General features: G+C 40.1%; 2 protein-coding genes and 1 long non-coding RNA gene across 3 annotated transcripts in view; 2 read left to right on the top strand and 1 right to left on the bottom strand.

Moving 5' to 3' along the window:
- LOC127537756 (uncharacterized) overlaps positions 1-21,357 on the top strand; it is a 71,392-nt gene that overhangs the window by 18,376 nt on the left and 31,659 nt on the right. The gene's annotated exons all lie outside the window — the stretch shown is intronic.
- aven (apoptosis, caspase activation inhibitor) overlaps positions 1-21,357 on the bottom strand; it is a 96,774-nt gene that overhangs the window by 53,063 nt on the left and 22,354 nt on the right. The gene's annotated exons all lie outside the window — the stretch shown is intronic.
- The window catches only part of LOC110970091 (muscarinic acetylcholine receptor M5-like), a 44,499-nt gene continuing 31,659 nt past the window's right edge, over positions 8,518-21,357 (top strand). Inside the window, exon 1 of the mRNA XM_051960920.1 lies at positions 8,518-9,416. The gene's annotated coding sequence lies outside the window, so the exon portion shown is untranslated. The remainder of the gene's footprint in view (positions 9,417-21,357) is intronic.

Below are 21,357 nucleotides of genomic sequence, written 5' to 3'. Positions count from 1 at the left end.
TTTAGAGTTTAAGTCACCATCATCACCACCACAGCAAATAAAGACATGAAACACATTTCATTTGGTCTTCTTTATTTCCTACAAATAAAAGAGATAGTTCAGTTAATGTTCCAGTAGTTAACATAATTCACCTGTGACCATCACCCACCTCTAACTTGTGCTCCAGTATTTCAATTTCCAGATCTGCCCTCATAATCTGTTTTTTTATTTTTCTCAGCAAATGCAGTTTGTAAATCCATTTTACTGATAACTGGGAATACATAGAGGACATTAAATTATACAGTTGCACATGAATTCCACAGAATGAACATTTCCTGAACATCCATCTCACTGTGTCAGTCTGTGCAGTGGAAGCTGAGGGACATAGAGTCCAAAACGCAGCTTTCGCTCAGGTACAGTGTTGTGTGAGTTTGAGTGTGGCTGTGACCTCCGAGCTCGACAACAACGGATCTCCTGAAGACTGACAAGACGGACAGTCGTTCTGGAAAACTGATACAAATCCAGAGCTCAGGACACCTGACTGATTTCTCTCGAGCCAACAGTGTTCAAAAGGATGTGGTCAAAGGGAACCCCCTGCTTTTAACCTACACAGGGGCTATTTTAATACCTGGTAAAAGGTATTATTTTTGCTTTTGTTGTTAACTTTGTTTTTTTTTCCCCAAAATATTTTTTTCCTATTTAGATTGTTGGATCTGCTTTTTCCACCCTTTGTTTAAAGCCTTTTTGTACAAAGTTGTATTTTATTTTGTTGTGAAAACAATGTTATGAAGTTCTTTTTCAATACTCTGTATGTGGCAGCAGAGTTTTGGTTTTCCCCTCATCCTCGCCACTCTAGTATCCTAGCTCTCAGGACCTGTTGTTCTTTGGTGAAAGTAGCATTTTGGAAGCTTCTGTCGTGACAGGTTTACCGGACGGCAGCACAGTAAACTAAAAGTGACTGGAATTTAACCACAAGTTAAAAACATAAAAGTTATGAAAGAAGTGTTCCGAAGGAACACAAAATTAAAAGTTGGATATAATCATCTTAAATAAGGAGAAAACATTAATTATAACCTGGATGGCCGTTTCTGGAGACCACGATCAGAATTAACCAGTTTTAGAGAAATAGTTCCGAAAACGTAGTGTCTACAGATACGGACCCGTACCCGTAGCCTGTGGCCTACGGATACGGCACTTTACCTTACCATAAATATTAATGAGACGCACATGAATATTAATGAGTCGGCTGATGAATGCGCTTTGTGATTGGCTGGTAATACCTTCAGAAAAAACAACTCTGAATTTAACAAGATTGCAAACAACATGATCAAGTTACATACTGGAAGTTATTTCATCTGTCCAACAAGCCGTTTGATTAGAGAAAGCTGCATTTCCATCAGCTGTTCCAGCTGTTAAAAAAAGATGAAAATGTGCGATACTTCAATGTAGGCTAAATGTCACACTCTATATTCGACCCAAAATGTGAATGAGAAGAGAACTGTCAGTAACATACCTCTTTATGCCTTTTTGGAGCCCCCTCTGTAAAGGCAGCAGACACAGTTTCATCCTCTTCATCCTAGATCAGTGACATGTTTCAGTACACTTAAACTACCATTTGGATAAATCTTTGGAGTATTGCCTACTTAAAATTACAAGGTCTGTTGTGGTGTGAAGGAGGAGCTAAAAGGAAAAAAAAGACACAAAAGAGAACTAAATAATCATATATACATGCATCCATGACCTTTTATTCCACCCGTTTTACAGGCATCTGCTTTCTTTCTGTTGACTGAGCAGAAGTTTGTGTTAGTTTAAATAGGCTTAATTATTTAACAGGACATGATATGGATGCAGACATTTAGGCTATGTGTGGATTAAACAACTGCACAGTCAAACAGCCACTTAATATTTAGGCTACTTTACAATGTAAAACTTGATCAACATTAAGTACCTCCATGAGATAATGCCGAGGTCTGACCTGTCTGAACAATGTTTTTATATTTCATCTTAAGCTGCTGCCCCGTGTGCTTCTCCCCCGCGAGATTTCACCTACCAGTAAATGAAATAACTTACTAGGCTGCCATTCAGACAGTTATTCCCTGTAATATTATTACGATTACAAAGGACTACATTTAAACTTACGCATTGATCCGGGCAGCAGTGTTCTCCACGCCGTCTCCCTCTCTTTTGCAGCTGCAGTGGTGTTGCACTTCTTTCTAAAAACGTGTTCAAACTCGCCATATGAGCGCGTTAAAAACTTCCCGTTCAAAAACGCAGCCTTTTGCTTCCCCGTTTCCATGGTGACTCGTCGAATCGGGGTTCCATTGATGCTGTCTTTTCAGAGTTGTGGTGCACGCGCTTGACTCCGGGTCAACCTACTCCGAGTTAATTAACCAAACTCATATCAGCCTTTGTGAAACCGAAAACTCAGAGTTTTCTATCTCAGAGTAGATCAACTCAGAGTTGCGGAAGAAACTCAGAGTTTCTTGAACCTGCTTTGTGAAACAGTCCCCAGTACTTCTGTACGCTAAACATTATCACTGATTAATGAGAGAATATTTCATGTCAACTACTGTACTCAGAACCTGAATACAGGTGAGCTCCTACAGGTGAGCTCTTCTTCTGCCTGTCAGGTAATAAAACAGAAATCTTCTCAAACATCAGCAGTGTCTGATCAAACGGGTCTGATATTAGAGGAACATTTACTTCTGGCTTCAGCAATTCAATTCATTTTTTGAACACAGTCAAAAAATATTTCATTGCAAAATACTTAAATATATTTAAGCATTTAATCTCCTTCAGTTTCCATGAGCAGCATCCTGCTGGTCCAGATGCTGAAGATGGAGCAGCTGATGTTCTGTCTGTGGAGTCTCCCAGCAGTCAGTGAGGATCTGGGTTTCTTCAGATGTCCCCAGAACAGGGGTGTCAAACTCATTTTGGTCCAGGGGCCGCATACGGCCTAATTTGATCTCAAAGGGGCCGGACCAGTAAACTTATAGCATAATTACCGAGAAGTAACAATAAGTCTAAGTTTTTCCGACGTTTTAGTGCAAAGGAGAACAAGTATATTAGAAAAATCTTTATATGTAATTAACTGTCCTTTTAAAAATTATATTGGAAACAACCAGAGATTAAAGTAAGTGCAATTTCAACAACACTATGACTCAGTTTAACATTTATTTGGGTGCATTACAACTGATCACAGTGATTGTACAATGGCACAACATATTTAGTCACAGGTATGTGTACCTTAAAAACATTTTAAAAATTTAAAATTTAAAAAAAAAAATCAAACTTATCAAGACGTAGAATTTTTTTGAAGTTCCTTTTTCCACATCTGGAAAGTACTGTAATTGTGAACACCTAAATTAACTCTGCACACCTTTAAATCTTAAGTAGCAGCTATTTTATACAGACAGTTAAGAAAGTAAAGTTGTCACCTGCCTTGTTTATGTATGAAATGTACATGTAAAATATACATAAAAAAACTATATACACTGCACAATGAACAATGTTACAGGCAGCATAACGTTCTCCACGGCTTCTCCAGACCCTTTCATGCCTGTAACATGCGCTCAGGGTGAACCTGCTCTCATCTGTGAAAAGCACAGGGCACCAGTGGTGGACTTGCAAATTCCTATGTTGCCAGCCGAGCTCCACGGTGCCAGTCAGCGAGCACAGCGGGCACTAGAGGATGCTGGGCCCTCAGACCACTCTCATTACATCTCTTTCTGATTGTTTGATCAGAGACATTCACACCAGTGGTCTGCTGGAGGTCATTTTGTAGAGCTATTGCAATGCTCATCCTGTTCCTCCTTGCACAAAGGATCCGATACCTCTCCTGCTGATCGGTTGAGGACCTTCGACAGCCTGTCAAGCTCTCCCAGACTAACTGCCTGTCTCCTGGAATCTCCTCCATGCGCTTGAGAATGTGCTGGGAGACACAGCAAACCTTCTGGCAATGGCACGCATTGATGTGCCATCCTGGAGGAGCTGGACTGTCTGTGGAACCTCTGTAGGGTCCAGGTATCGCCTCATGCTATCAGAAGTGACACTTACCCTAGCCAAATGCAAAACTAGTGAAAAACAGTCAGACAATATTAGGAAGGAAAAAGATGTCAGTGGCCTTCACCTGTAAACTCATTCCTGTTTTGGGGGTTGTCTCATTGTTACCCCTCTAGTGCATCTGTTGTTAATTTTATGAACACCAAAGCAGCTGAAACTGACTAAAAAGCCCCTCAGTTACTTACTTGACCAGATCAGTATCCCACATGTTCCACTGATTTGATGCAATACTTAAAGTGTAAAGTGTTCCTTTAATTTTTTTGAGCAGTGTACATAACATGGATGCATCCATTAGAAATAATATTCCATTCAACCAAACACTTCTCTAGTGCATCTGATGACCAACACTGAATTTCACAATATTTACAGCAAGTTTTCATTTAGCAACTGTTTTTTTCCTAGGGCAACAATGTTTAAAGCAGCATTTTACAGGATTTATTCTTGCTTCGTATTTGCTCCTGAAACTTGACATCTTTTAGCCTGCACAAGTGCATCAGTATCAGGCATCATGTCCTGAGCAGCAGCCGACTTCAGCATGTCAGTTAAGTGCTTATGTGTGAGCTTTGTGCGCTGTTTTGTTTTATTAATGTTCATTACTGAGAAAACTTGCTCAAAAAGATAGGTCGTCCCAAACGTGCACAACATTTTTGCAGCCAGTGCTGTTAATTTAGGGTAGCCTGAAAGGAGATGCTGATCAAATGTTTCCAAGCCCACAGAGGCATATCTGTCCTTCAGTTCTACATCACACTGCAAATCGATTATTTCAAGTTGCATGTCAGAGGGCACATCAGAAGCTTCCACTGTGAATGGTGAGCGAAAAACTGCCAATTCTGTCTGGAGTTCGCTAAAGAACTGAAATCGTTTCTCAAACTCCCACAGCAATCCCGTAATCTTGTCCTTGTACTGAGGAATGAGCAGCGTCACCGCTTGCAAGCTGCGTCTCTCACAATGCGAGCTTCAACTTGAATGCACGTATGAACGTAAGCGTACGTATGCATGCAGGTTCAGAGTATTACTTGTAATGTATACTGTGTGCGGAGGGGTCACACGTATGGTCCGTGGACCCATACCGGACCGCCAGGGGTCCGACCCGTCCCGCAGAATACATCTGCAATGTCAAAAAATATTCAAAAAATTATGACCTACATTACTACTGCATTTGTTTGATCAAACTGCAGCTCCCACGTTGTCTGCTATAGGGGCGCTCCGTCTCATTCAGAGCGGACAGCGTCACGCGGCGCCGCGACTCGGCGCTTGCAGCGAGTGGCAGCGATACGGAAGCCGGGTCTGTATGTTCCCAGGTAACCTATCATTCGGCAAGGCAGCTGTTGCGCTGCATTATTGGATCTGTAGTGTGTGTGTTATCAGTGCTTCGTATCGTCGGGCCATTAATAACAATAATAATAAATCAAGATTGATGCTAAAGGTACGGACCGTACCCGTAGCATCTGTACTAGAGGTACGGACCTGTAAATTAATCACAAATACGGTAGTACATAATGCAGATTGCTTTTCTTACTCCCTATTGTCATCACTGTATGAAGCTGATTAATGACTTGTGATAATGTATTGGGCAGACAAACTATTCATGATTCTTGATATAAAAAATGTCATCTTGGCTTACATATAATGTTTACACAAGAGTAGTGCAGTCACAAATAACAGCCGCTGCAATGTATCCATTTGGGCTTCTTTTCCTTAAGTTGCACACAATTCAGATTCAAACCACATGTGTTGGTTCGAAAATGGTCATTCTCTACCAGGCAATGATGAACATAACGGCGATATGTAGCACATTGTTGCTGGCACATAACGCTAGGAGATGGAAAGTGCCGTATCCGTAGGCCACAGGCTACGCTTACGGGTCCATATCTGTAGACACAACGATAAAGGTAAAATAATCTCGCGGACCGGATTACGGGCCGGATATGGCCCGCGGGCCTAGAGTTTGACATGTGCTCTAAACAGTGGCATTAACCGTGGCATCTCACCCAAACAGCGGTACAATTACTGGCATTAACCGTGGTATCCTCTAAACAGTGGCATTAACCGTGGCATCTCTGCTGGCATCTCCAGACGCCACTGGAAATGCCGCTGCGGCAGTGGCATCTCGCCCGAACAGTGGCATTAACCGTGGCATCCGTGGCGGTGCCACAAAAAGTGTCACTGCTAGTGGCACAAACAGTGGCATTAACCGTGGCATCCAGCGGTGCTACAAAAAGTGTCACTGCTAGCTGCCAGTGCCACAAATCAGTCTTGCCCCTACTGAAGCATGGTTTGGATATGCATTACAAATGAACGTAACTTACTCACTATAGTGGTAATAATTTGAAGATTAAGCCTCAAGTTTTAATTTTCTGACAACATCTAAGTGAAGACACTGGTCTGTGTTGGAGTGAGGCAGGATGAATTGCATTGATAGGCTTTATGATGAGAAAGACATCATGTCCACCACAGCAAGCAGCTGTCTCACTGAGAGCATCCTCAACATGAACGTCACTGACATGAGGCCTCTGTCAATGGTTGAAGATGAAGGCTTCCCCATAATGATCTTATTTGTTCTGTCATTCCAAATCTTCTATTTCTGAATGAGGCGGAATTTTTTTTTTTTTAATCCGAGTCATCTATTAATCGAAAAAATAATCGGCCGATTAATCGATTAATAAAATAATCGTTAGTTGCAGCCCTAATATACTGTACTATACACAATCCAACTAAATTTGTCCTGCCTACAAATAATTTGAGACTTAACTATATATTACTATATTAGTAAGCAGATACTCTGTATTGGTAATTCCTCACCAAAGGGTGCTGACAAGTCACTTGTTCAACTGTAATACTGTATCCATCAGTCCTTTCAGTATCAGGAACAGACTCAAAAATCCTATGGGAGACGCCAGTGTTTACAAACAGTGACGTCACGAAGTCACGTGATTACCGCGCTGGTTGGCAAGAGGAACCAGAGGAACAATGGCTGATGATAACAATGCGAACTATCCTTCCGTGAAATTGTCCGATTATGCTCAATCCTTATCACCTGAGGCCCGACAAATATACGTGAGTAAGCTGAGATATCAGGGAAACGGTAAAACCTTGCCAGATCCCTACAATTTGAAGACTGGCTGGGTTGACGATCCTTCATTGTGGCCGGACATTTCCTTCACCAACATTTATTTTTAATTGATTGACACCGCTGGGCAGTTCACCCACCCAAAAATATATAATTATGAATTAAAAATAATATATCTTCTGTTAATCTTCAACAAGATGTCAAAGAAACGTCAAGAAGTTGCTGTATTTTTTGTCTGCAGTATGGCTTCTATGTAACAGTAACAGACCCACAGCATTGGTGATCGAAAATAGGACAATTCTAAAAAACGATCGCTAGACGCATACAGAAATAAATATGGTTACAAATAGGAGGCTGCTGCCTTAAGGAGATGTTATTGAATATGCTTCATTCGACTTTAGTATACTTTCATCGCCTAAAAAGCAATCGGTAACACATGACAACACTGAACCAAACCGAAAGTGTAGAGATCGCTTCACGCGAAGGATGCGACACTAAATCAATATCTTTTGGTAAATAAGCTCAAAGTTGGACATACTAAACATGCTAAACTGTTGAATAGTTTACCTGAAGAAAAGTGGGAGCCACAAACACGATCTCTGCTGCTTACTGGGGTACAATTTTTCCTGTTGATGGCTGAAGCCACCGCCATCTTCTCTCTCCTGACATCGGTATTCGGTGAAATTTCAAGCCTGATCCCTTCTCAAAACGCTTCGTACAACCAACAACTACACACGCTATTACCATTGTGGTAAATACATGTGCAATTTCATTCATGAAAAGCAATAACTTTACATATTTGTTTCAAACCCGATACCGTTCTCGTAGCAAGCCATTATGTTACTGCCGGTTCTTGCCAACCAGTAGCAGTCTTGTACCACGTGACCATAGCAAATGACGACACGCTGGCGTCTCCCATATCAGGGTACACTGTAGGCATCCTACCACTATGTTCCTATCTGCTCTTCACTGAATGAACTGAACACTTCAGGCCCTGAGCAAATCCATTTTTATATTTTGTTTGCTCCCTTTTACATTGTAACTACAGGAAGAAGCTCATCTGTACAGAGAAGGACACACCAAAAGAAAGCGTGGCTCATGGAGGTGAGCAGAAGGCACCATAAGAACTTCATTTATCTGACTGACTGCAGTGACTGATTCAACGGTCACTCACTCTGCCTTTAAACAAGGTGCACAGCCAAATGCTTTCAGGATAACCAACCAAGTCACCATGAAGTGGAACATGTGTGTCTGATGGAGCCAGCCACAGCAAGTTGTGTGATTGCATTTCCCCTCTGATGAAGACATGCAGCTCTGCTGCACTGTCATGGCAAAGGCAAACATTTAGCTCCTCCTGAACTGCTGCTGACACCCACATCAGCTCCTCCTCCAGCTCCTCCTCCCCCTGTTTCATCCTCCGCAACTCTTCCTCCCTCCTCTTACATGTTGCTCAGTGCTCTGATACATGCCGCTTCACATATGTGAGAATATCTTGCAGTAGTGGCTTACAGCTGAATTTGTATGTTGATGAGGATGTTAGTGCAGCGAGCATCCAAACAGCATTTTCTGGATCAGCAAGCAGAAGACTGGTAGGAGACAAAAAAAAAAAAAGCCATTCGGTGTGTGCAGCCTTGAGGATCAAACAGACTTTACTTGATTTCATTGCAGATGGACATGCTCAAACTTTGCAAAAAGAGTGAGAAAAAGACTTTTTACTGCTTTCTTCGAGTCAAGCTTCCAAGTGCTTCTTTGGTGGGAAAACGAGCTTTGAAGAGACTTTCAGTAAATCATCGGTGCTGAGAATGAGGAGCTTTTTCAGTAATGCATCCTTCTGAGAAAAAGGTCTGAACGAGGCACCTTGGCTGCTTTGTCACACTGAACAGCGGTTGCATTTCACATCTTGTCTCAGAAAGAAGCTGAACCATTGAGGGGTACAGTATAATACACCACAATGCTGACAAACTTGTTTTCATCAAAGTGCCTCGTACTTAGCAACTGATGAGGATGAGAGACAGTGTGATGACCTACCTGTATGTGTGTTTTTCACCTCGTTGGAGAGCAGAGCACAGAGGAAAAAGTCAGTGAGAGGGAACAGGGGAGGGGAGGAGAGAGCCAACAAGAGAAGGTGTGAATCAAACGCTGTGAGTGGACAAGAGAGAGCTGGAGAAGACTTACAGAGCTCATAAAAGAGACTGAGCTAACTCTGGTGGATTGAAAAGGAGTGAACGAAAAAACAGCATATCAAAGACTTGGGAAAAACGCCTATTTCACATTGGAGCGTCGTGTTTTGTCAGAGCCACACAGGGTGAGTATGTATGTTGGTTGATGTGGCTTTTATGGCAGGAAATTAAACAGTTCACAGCCGTTAACTGACTCAACTTACTGTGCAGTGAAATAATATTATTAAAGTCGAGCATAATCAATTTTTTATTACTGAATAGTAAATGGAGCTGTAATAATCACTCGTGGAAAAAGGGCTTGAGTTAATCAGTGTCACCAGAGCTTTTAATTGTTCAGACTATAAACTATATTTCACAAGAAAAATGTTGATATTTTCTAAGTTATTACTTTGGTCTATAAAACATCCCAAAACAGCAATAGATCACAAAAGAGTTTGTCTTGTTTGACAAAAAAAATCCCAAAATTATCAGTTATTACAATGTATTAACAAAAAAACAGCAAATTGTCACAACAAGTTAAAATTTTCAAATGATCTGCATTTTTCTGCAAAAATTGGCTCATGCAATGGATAATTAAAAGCTACCTAATTAGGTTTATTTTGACGAATTACTTGAATCATCGTAGAAGCTCTATCAGACATCACCATCAGTTATGAGACAGTGATCTTTGTCTATTTTACTGAACTATATGTTAAGCAAGTGTTTGTTTAATAGAGAGATAAATGACGATGGACAAAAGTGGTCTCTGTGGTCTCTGGAACCTTAATTTTGAGAATTGAGTCATGTAATGTGTCGAGTCATTTGTACGGCAGCCAAATTTGTGTTGCCTTTGTCTGGCAGCAAAATACAGTTTCTGGGTTTTGCTGTTGTGATCAGACAAGAGAAGAAATTAAAGAAAAATTAACTATGACTCTGGGAAGCTGTGATAGAGATTTTTTGCTTTTGTACAATATTTTTGTTAGCTAAGATGACTTACAGATTACAAATTATTGCCACCCTAAAATGAACCTTTGTATGTTAATGTACTGGCACTTGAACACTGGTACAGATATTTACAGATCAAAGTGGGCAGACGGATCAGAGGGATGATCGCAGTGAAGTGTCTATGATCCACCTACAGCTTTATTTAGCCTTGCACCATCCTTCATTGGCCTCATCTTAATCAGCAGTTGCAGGGAAACAAACCAACCACCTGTAATGCTTTCTTTCCTATTTTTGCCTAACAGACAATACACGACTGGCCTCATTCCTCTGCTTTGACGCCAATCTGCTCCATTCTACATGGCTAATCAAGTATCCATAATGACACCGGAACATATAAATTAATGGCATTATTGGGACTATTCATTTCAGTTAGGAAAACATCCTTGTGTTTGTCAATCTAGTTAGCAGAATCACTGAAGCTCCAATGTGATTTCCTTTTGTCTCATTATGACTGAGCCTTGATAGGCGCCCATTAGTGGCCTTGTAAACTATGGCTGCGGGGGAGGAGGATTGATCCTTGTGTTAATGTGTACAGATAGATGACCATGATCGGATGTAAATAACTCGGCAGCGATTTCCCCCAGTCATACAGACTCATGGACACAAACGTAGAATAAGGATATTACGCTACGTGTGCATTGCTTCTAGTAACAGCACAATCGGTCCCCAACAATACAAAGACAAACCCTTGGCAAAAAAAAGGAATTTGGAATACAAAAACTAACAGCTATTAATTCTGTGAGGATTGAATGCAGCTTGAAGGTGTTGTAACGCAATCAATGCAGTCTCCACTCACCAACCGTCCTCTCTGATTCATGACTGCTTAAATTCTCAAGGTGATAAAAACCTTTGTACACAAAAGCATTTCAAATTTCATCGGTTTTGAAATATTTCAAGTATCAAAAGCACCAAAGTTTCATCCTTGAAAAGTCACCTCAGTCTGGAAGGCACAGCCAATAAAAAGAACTGCTGCCTTCTGGCACATTGAATCTATTAAAAAAATGTAATCACATTCAATCAAAACACATGAATGCTAAAAGCACTTGGCATGTTTGGACAAGCAGAGGGGCTACATAATAGCTATCCATGAGGCTACAAAATAACAGAAATCAACATGACCTTCAATTCAAATCAAACAGTCTGTTTACATAATTTCCCAGCCCGGCACCATTTTTCTCATCACTCCGAGTACAGTACAGCTTCAATAGAGCTTTTGTAAACACAAAGTCTGGCACTGTACACCTCAATTATATATTTTTAAATGGACTGGTCACGGAAATTCAAGTCTTTATTATAGCTGTGTTAAATGTCCCACTTGCATTTGGCATTTGTTTTGTTTTTTTTCCCAAATATTTGTATTGAATTTTAAATTTTAAAAAAGCATTTGGCATTTGTGCACATATTTCTGCAGGCATCCATGCAGAGGCTGAGTGAAATTTTAAGGTCTTTGTATAGAAAACACGAGTCACTGCAGCAGCAAATGCATGTGGATATGTTTAACGGGAAAAAAAAGTCTCAATGAAATATAAACAGCCTGAAGTGATATAAATGGAAACAGCAGTGACTGGTTCTGCGTTAGAACATGTGAAGCAGAATGATTGAATGAAAAGAGTGGGATGTATGAACCGCAGCATTATTATAGTGGAAAGAAGATTGTCTAAGAATATAGACAAATTATCAAGTAATAGAGGAATTCAATTCTACCCTTTGTGGATATTTGGGAGCATTTTGAGTTGAAAAACAGATACCAATACCCAAACTACCACACGATACAAAATGCCAGAAAATGATTTAGTATGTCCCAATTTAGTTTCTCAAAAACAATATTGGGATGTCCTACTACATCCAATTTCATTTTGTAGTTTGCAAGCGACAAGTGTTTCAGATCATTCTGACCAACAGTCCTCTGCACAGCTCAAGATATGTCACATATATCACACTCTGAATTCCAGATGGCATACCATTGTTTTCTGGGCTGCACAGTGGAGTAGTGGTTAGTACTTTCACCTTGCAGCAAGAAGATCCCTGGTTCAAATCCCGGGGCGGGCCTGGGATCTTTCTGCATGGAGTTTGCATGTTCTCCCTGTGGTTTTCTCCGGGCACTCCGGCTTCCTCCCACAGTCCAAAAATATGCTGAGGTTAATTGATAACTCTAAATTGTCCATAGGTGTGAATGTGAGTGTTCTTGTTTGTCTGTATATGTAGCCCTGCAACAGACTGGCGACCTGTCCAGGGTGTCCCCTGCCTTCGCCCGAGTCAGCTGGGATAGGCTCCAGCACCCCCCGCGACCCTAGTGAGGATAAAGCGGTGTATAGAGAATGGATGGATGGATACCATTGTTTTCCTCTTAGTATGTACCACAGGTGCCCTTACCAAGTATGTAGTTGTTACGAACCGGCTGTCTAGGGTAGCCGGACAGTAACAAAAAGAAAGTCAAACATCGCTGAGTTCCAGAGTAGTAGGCTGGGATATACACTCAACAAAAATATAAATGCAACACTTTTGTTTTTGCTCCCATTTTTTATGAGATGAACTGAAAGATCTAAAACTTTTTCCACATGCATTGGAAAAAGTTTTTCCTTCGCTGAGATAATCTATCCCACCTCACAGGTGTGCCTTAGACTGCCCACAATAAAAGGCTACTCTGAAATTAGGACATACTTCTTTGTAATAATATCATATTACAGCTTCAATTTTGACTGCCTTGCTCATATATCTGTTAAGGTTCTCAAAGTGAAATCACCTGTCTGTCTGTCTGTCTGGCACCTCAAGCTTGTTACTCAAGTGAGGCACTCTCACATATGTTATGTATTTTCCACTATGCAGAAGACAGGTCAGGAAGGTCAGAAAATCGTGCTGGCTTGCAAAATGAAACCGGATATAGTTGGACATCTTGGTATTTTTTGACGTACTATATTTTGGGACACATTATTTCTTTTCCTGGTGTACTATACATTATGGTAGTACGTGTATTGTAACCTATACTATCTGGTGACTCATCAAAGTAACAAGCTTGAGCCACTGAGAATGCTCACTGCAGACTGTGACACATATATGCACAACATGGCCAAAGCTAAAAGTGCAATATTATAATAAAGTAATATGTCCCAACATGTACGCATACTACAAGCAACAGTACATGCTATGTGATGGCAGCTGTAGTACAGGAAAAAAAATCAACTTGGAATGTAGGGCATATTTGATTCATCTGCATTCTCATTTTAGGACTGTGTCTTTTTAAATCATGACAAGAAAAAATTCTGTTCGTTTTGTAGCTGTTCTGAAGCTTTGATCATGTCTTCATTTTAGATGAAAAACCGCTCTTCATTATGCTTCAGAAACAACCACTGAAGATTTCCCAGGGCTGTGTCACACTGACTTTCTGGGATTGTTGCATTCAAATGTGTTATTTTGTAACACTGTGGATTTTGACAGCTGGGAACTGTGCTTCAGTGGGAAATATAATTTTAGAATTAGCATCTAAAGCTTCAGTAACCTGTCAAACCGTGGAGCCATTTTGATAAGACAGTCACTGCATTGCTCCATCTGGCAGTGTTGTGACACGCAAGTAACTCTTGGCACTAAGAAGGAAACTTCATTTCTTTTTTTGTTTTTGTCGTTTTTAAACAAGTAATTCCACTGTCATAGTAGTGGCATTAAAGGTGAGAAAAGGTATCATCAAAATACACAGGGCAGTAAGCTAATTACAGTAAATAATTTTTTCAACTTTCATTTCCCAAAAATTATTTTTTTCATGCCATATCAAACCCATGAAAGGGTGATCAGTTTGTCTCTGAACCCTGTAAATTACAACATGTGGTAATCAATTTTTTTCATACTGGTAGAAGGAAAATCTTATTTAACTTTGTGCCAACAAATGACAACATAATAGTCATGGAGGCAGCAAACTCACTCAGTAATATCCATTCAGGGCTGTGATTTGTAATTTTCAGTTTAGATTATTTTCTCAATTAACTGAATAATTATTATACCTTTGCTTTATCAGCAAATCACTGGATAAACACACATCCAACTTCCCAAAGTGGAGGTTGACAAATTGGAAACACTTGTTTACTGTCTAAAAGATATTCTCTCAATTATCAAGGAAAATAGATCATTTATACTTTAGGTGAGTACTAGCAGTAAGTTACTTAGTCCTAGTGAAAATCATGGTGGTTAGTCTCCAACAGTGATTCCTTCAAAATTAAATTACCTTTAATTTAACAAATACCACTTTGCTGACCAGAGATATTGACTATAACTGTAATGAAGAAGGACAGTATAAGCACAAGTAGCCCAACACAATCAGCTCTAAGTCTTAAGGTAGATCAGGTTATGTCCCACCTTTTTAAGAAAATGCAATGGACCCGTTCACTGTGGAAGAACTGATACGTTTCAGATGTTAATTCAGAGTCATCGCTTCACTGTTGTACATTGTCTGTCGTCACGTATTCAGATTCTCCTCCCATGCATCAGTCACAGAAGGCAGAGCTTCTGTATGATCACATTTTTAGGGTACGAGCATCGACAGGGCAAGGACCCAATTGAAACCCGTTTCAATGGGGTCGGTGCCGAAGGACCCTATTGGAATGCTAGATTTATTTTTGTCCCGAACGCGCGAAGAGGGGGACCTAGTATTCGCCTCCGTCTGTCCGTCCGTATGTCCATCCGTACGTCCCACATCCTTGTCTGCGTGATATCTCATGAAGGAATTGTCGGATCTTCGTCAAACTTGATGTCAACATGTATTAGGATGATCCCCCAACACCAGTCAATTTGGGTGACCTTCGCATAATTTTCAAGGTCACACCGAGCGTTTGTTGACTGTGACTTTCAAATCCATGTCTTCAGCGGGGGACATAGACACGTTAGTGTCAAACACTTGTATTATTAGGGTCCGAGCACCGATGGTGCCTAGGACCCTATTGAAACCCTAGGGTTTTTTATTATTATCTTGCCAAAACAACTGCATTTTTGAGGGCCTAAACATGCACCGATTTGCGTCAAAAGTTGCACACACATCAGAACTGACAAAAAATTTGATATTTCATAGGAATTGTGGAGGTGTGTGGCAAAATGGCTCCATAGCGCCCCCTAAACTTTCCCACGGGCAGCATGTTTCACCTACAGCTACCAAATTTGGTACACATATGCAGCACATCAGACTGAACAAAGAAGTCAGTGACAGCCATATTCCCTAACCCTAACCCAACAGGAAGTGAGCTATTATGCGTTGAATGTCAGATTTTGCCCATTTTTGATTTTTTTCTAGAGCAAACTTCTCCTCGGGAGAAACTCCAATTCACCTCAAATTCGACCAGTACATGCAGGTGGCCTTAATGATCAAAATTTATTAAAATCTTTTTCCAAATTTAAAGTTGTCCGTGGCGGCCTGTGGAATTTTGACCCTTCGCCATGAAATTTCAAATGCTGTGTAAATGCCCTGAACATGCTTCAATCTGCCTGAAACTTTACATGTATGATCAGAATCCTGCCCTGATCACATCCATATGATGAAATCCATTCACAGCCAGAGCACCATCTGCTGGCAACAGAAAGTCATTTTGTATACTTTGATGGATTATTCTTTACCTCTTGCACAGATTCAACTCAAATGTGGTGACATAAACCTAAACATATTGGTGATGTTTCACAGTGAAAATGATGACTCGTCATCAAAAGGTGTGTCTGTGGCGACACAGCAAATTTCTGTCTCGCCAGGACGACTAAAATGCATATATCTCAGCAAATTCTCATCCTATCTGCCCCAAACTTTATGTGCTGGACACCAGGCCCAGTCTGAGGACATCCACGCTCAAAAATTTAGGAAAAGTCATAGCGCCACCTATTGGTAACAAGAAGTTTAGACATTACATTTGCACATACCATTGCTCCAAACTTTGTCATATCATTCTGAAAATTGATCAGCTGATTCTTCATCCCCTGACAATGCCACAGTGTGAAGATTTTGACATTTCATGCAACGCTGTTGCCATGGCAATGCGTTGTTGTCGTGACAAGCAAACTACTTTATGACAGGTTTACAATGCTCAGCAGCTCACAAAACTTACCACACACATCACTGTCAACCCAAGGAAGGACACCGTATGCTTCTCGGCATTGCATGTGCTATAGCGCCCCCTACAGTATTTTTAATAAACAGTCCCCGCGGCACGTTTCACCTACATCCACCAAATTTGACAGGCATATAGAGCACACCAGGACACACAAAAAAGCCTCTTGGAGCCACACTGTAAACCCAAGAGGAAGTCCGCTATTTTGAATTAATTGGACAAATTTTGCAGTTTTTTTTTCATTTTTGAGAATGAACTCCTACGAGGATACTCTTAGAGACTTCAAATTTAGCCCATATATACAACACAGCATAATGATCAAAAGTTATTAAAAGTTCCCGCGCAAGTCTAAGGGCGTGACCATGGCGGTCTCCAGAGTTTTGATGCTTCGCCATGAAACATCAGCTGCTGTATAACTATCCTCTGCATGCTCCAATCTGCCTCAAACTTTACATGTGTGATCACAGTCCAACCCTGATCACATCCATAGGCCAATATACACTCTCGGTCGCAGCACCACCTGTTGGATGGACAAGAAATGCTGTAAAACTAGCCTCTACATGCTCCAATCTGGCTGAAACTATACATGTGTGATCATGCTCCACTCCTGATGACATCAATAGACCAATATACAGTCACAGTAATAGAGCCACCTCATGGATGGACAACAAATGCTGTAAAACTAGCCTCTACATGCTCCAATCTGGCTGAAACTTTACATGTGTGATCAGAGTCCAACCCTCATCACATCCGTTAACTGAAATACACTCTCAGTCACAGAGCCGCCTGTTGGACATGCTTGGATTCGCCGACCAGCAAGAGTGCGAGGGCCCATTCAACGCTGCTTGCAGCTTTAATTCTGTTTGAGGTTTAACAGGTTGTGTTCCGACATGTTCCCAAATCATTTTGAGAAAGAGGATTAGTGTACCGTTACCATGGAAAACCACAGGTGCCTGTACAGTGGCAGGATGCGGCAGAAGTTGCACCCAGAATACAAGCAAGATATCATGGAGGCGAGGAATAAAGTGGATACTTCTGAGAAGTAAATTCCAGAATGATTTCTAGTCAACTAAACAATAAACTGACCAACTGCTACAGCTCTGGAGATCTTCTTTGAAAGATCTGACTTAACAAAAATGCAGTGCATTCTTCTCCTAAATGTCACAAAGGACAAAAACAATCTTCACCCACTCAGAATAATTTGAATAATTTTGCTTTGGGCTTTTTAAATGTGCTAAACTCTGATTTAGTGAGTCGCAATATTATAAGATAAAATGTCTTGTGATGACAGCCTGAATCTCTGTAGCTCTCATTTTGTAAAGAAAATGCAGCAAAGGAAAAACCATTTTATCTCCTTGATTAAAATGTTGTAAAAATCAGCCTGTAATCGCACTCTTGTCTAACGCCTCCACCACGCTGTAGGTAAAGCTCTGCTCTCAACTTCTCTGCCCTGGGATTTTGAATCTAGCAAGATACATTACAAAAGGTTGAGAAATACTGCTGTAGGCCATTTCTCTCCCGAAATAACATCAAATCTGCAAATGTTTTTGACCTGCACATTCTGTCCAATCTTGCCAATATAACAGAGTACTTCAACAATTCAACACCTTGGAAACAAAAGGTGATGGTGACAGTAACTCCACAACAACAAGTATTCTGTAGTGGCTTTAACCAGGAGGAAAAGGGAGGTTTCTCTGGTGAATTCCTGATTTCATGGCTACCTTAATTGGCCAGAAAAACGACTCTTAAAAGCATTACCTCCCACACATAATTAAGTATCCTCTAGAGAGCGGCAGCCTCTTGCTGTACAGCATGACTAATCTGGCAATGTGGGCAAAATACAGAGACAAGAGATAGGAGTCAAAGCCCTCACAAGAGCACCTTTGGCATTTACACTACAAGAGAAGGAGAGCAGGCAACACGGCACTGCTACACTCGCTAACTTTCTAATGGCGTGAGAAATAAAACAGTCCCACAAAAACACTCATCCTGAGTTAAAAATGGCCTCATGACTTTCTCCAAACAGCTGGTCAGCGTGAACACCTGGGTGTTCAACTAAAACCCAATCAAAGAAATATAACTTTGAATACCAGTTGAGGCAGGAATTACTTGCATGGAAGTTTAAACAGATTACGCTTTGGACACAAAATAAAAAAACCGAGACTGTCAAACATCAGGAGTTTTTTTTAAAAGATAATTAAATTGGTCAATTTTCCTGGCAGAAATTGTAACTGTGAAAATTAGTTGTTGTCCAGAATATGAATATCCAACATTTAAAGTTGCATTAATTGGAATTTCTCAGCCAACGACTGGTACAAATCTGGCATAACAGCTGCCCATTTATACATCCAGTGAGAGCAAAATGTATTTAACTGTCTGAAAACCAAGTAGGTTGTAGACATTTTTGTCCCCATCACACATTTCTTCATTGTGGGCTCATTTTTTTTACTTCAGTATAAAGTCCTCCACTTCTATAGAAAAAACACAATACACTGTAAGGTAGAGAGAGCTGTGCAGTATGATAGTCATAATGACACATAGGTCATTTCAGAATTGGAGGACATTTGGGCTTAAAAAATTTTGAAAAATAGACCTTCTCTTTGACAATTTTCTGCTACATACTCATTAATAATAGTTAATGAATTATCAAAGACTTGATTGACTCAGTATACACATCAGTAGCACCATTTGTATTCCATGTTTATTTGTTGTTTACAAACTCTACTCTAATCACGGTAACAGGTTGCTAATCCGTGCTAATGATAGTTTTTTCTCAGGAGTAGAAGCTAGTTGTTTAGCTAGCTGTTACTGCTGACCAAGAGGAAAAATTTACAGATGGAAAATAATAAAGAAAAAAGTGAAAAGATTTGTCTTATCCTGATAATAAGCAAAGCAGGGTTGCATGAGGGAGAGTGAGACATTCAATCAAGGCTGACAATGAAAATATGAAAAATAAAAGGGAGAACTTTGCTCTACCCATTCTTTTGGAAAACTGTTTGATGATGTTAATTCCAGCATATCATGTGAATCACTGTTTTATTCTTCTACCAGCTGAAAAGATTATGCTAACAGGGTTGTGTGCATGTTGTGGGGCACAAGTTCCATACATAATAATCAATAATTAAAACAGTGTGTTGATTAAAAAAAAATGTTCCCACAATTACAGACATCAATGAAAAGAATAATACTATAAAAAGGAGGTTTAGGTTGAATTTCAACTGTTGTATTTGAGATTCAATTTGGTCAATTTGGGGTGGGACAAGGAAAAATAGAATTTTAGGGGAACTCCAGACTTATTTGGTATGTTATAAAATGTTTTCAAACATTCTTTTCTCCTATTTTTTTTTATTTTTTAGATTTGGACAACTACATTTACACATCTGTATATTTTAGTATTTTGTATATGGATTATTTTAAATTTGATAGGTAGGACGTAAAATTTCCTCCAATTCTGGAATGACCCATAAATCATGAAAAAAGCTGCATTTCATTTTTTCCACAAACATTTAATCAATACGCACAATATTTTTCCAAGTGCCTACAGGTGTTCCAAATTATAAAAAAAGCAGTGGTTCTACACATTATAGATATTTCAATGCTTAGGTTTTTAATTTGTTTCCATACAAATCTCAACACTGTCTACAGTTCAGCCAAATGGTCTCTGAATTTTTATAGAATATTGTGATTTTGATATATTTTTGGTTTTGATGAGGAACGTAGACTTTTTTGCACAGGATTTGATGTGAACTGTTTATTTTTTGATAATCGGTCAATGCAGGATCAAGTTATTTTAATGAATTATCATGATTGTAGGCTTTAGACGTAATTTTTTAAATGCAAGTGCATCACACATACTTAGCTCAGATGACAGAAGGAAAGTTGAAAATCTATACTTTTTCTCTTTTTTTGGCTGTAAATGTGCATTTTCAGAAAAATATATAACATCATTCAAACCCTCATAAGTATTGGGATTTAGAGGTTTAAAGCCATGTTTGACAACCTGTTGAATTTCAGTCCAATATTTATCTCCTCCTAGATGATTTTTGGTCAAATATCAGATTCTTTAGCTGCAAAACACTTTGCTTTGTTCACCAGCGACAGGCCAACTGTCAGTGCTTTTCTTGGTGTTGGGCAAGTAGTGCACAGTGAGTTTGTGCAGTGGAAAAAACATTATGGGAGCTGTGAGAAACAACTCCCATCATCACCTCAAAACCAAATTCATTATCCAAAAGACACTAAACCGCTCCTTGGATCTGAGAAGAACTGTGGGTCTGTTCTGGTTATTGTCTGATGTTTTGTCACACGTTTTAATTTATACATAGTCAGTAACCTGTGGTTCATATAAACACATCTAGAAGCTTTAAAACATGGTTAAAAGGTAAGACTTATTTTGGGCACCCAGATACCGTAGCTCAGCTAGCTGAGTGGGAGACTCAAGAACAGGGGCTATAGTCCCCTACGCAGGGGTCATCTGTTCAAATCCAGCCCATGGCCATTTACTGCATGTCATTCCCTCACTCTTCTATCCACATTCCCTGTCTCTCTCCACTGTTCTATACAAAGCAAAAAAGCCAAAAAAAACAACAACAAACCTTTGAAAACTGACGAAAATACTTTTGTCTGGTCTCTGGAAAAAGTGCACCTTTTAAGTATCTGAAAACTGACACCCAACAGGCTTCTATTTTGCACATTTATGACTACTGCAGCTTTAATTCAACTAAGCATTATTAGATCAATAAAAAACATGAAATGCACAAAAAAGACAAAGCCTGATATATTTTTTAGTTCCTCTAAATGCCACTATTATGAAAAAGGGGACTCAATCATCATCAGCCTTTGCGATATCATAGATCAGCCAGCATTATTAGGGTCCGAGCACCAAGGGTGCCGAGGACAGGCGGTGCAAGGGCACCGACTGTCCAAGGCACCAGCGGTGCCTAGGACCCTATTGAAACCCGAGGGTTTATTATTAAGGTCCGAGCACCGAGGGTGCGAAGGACAGGCGGTG

This window comes from Acanthochromis polyacanthus, chromosome 16 (assembly GCF_021347895.1).
Source record: "Acanthochromis polyacanthus isolate Apoly-LR-REF ecotype Palm Island chromosome 16, KAUST_Apoly_ChrSc, whole genome shotgun sequence".
Lineage (NCBI taxonomy): Eukaryota > Metazoa > Chordata > Actinopteri > Pomacentridae > Acanthochromis > Acanthochromis polyacanthus.
The sequence above is the reverse complement of the archived record's forward strand: the minus strand, read 5'-3'. Positions and strand labels throughout refer to the sequence as shown.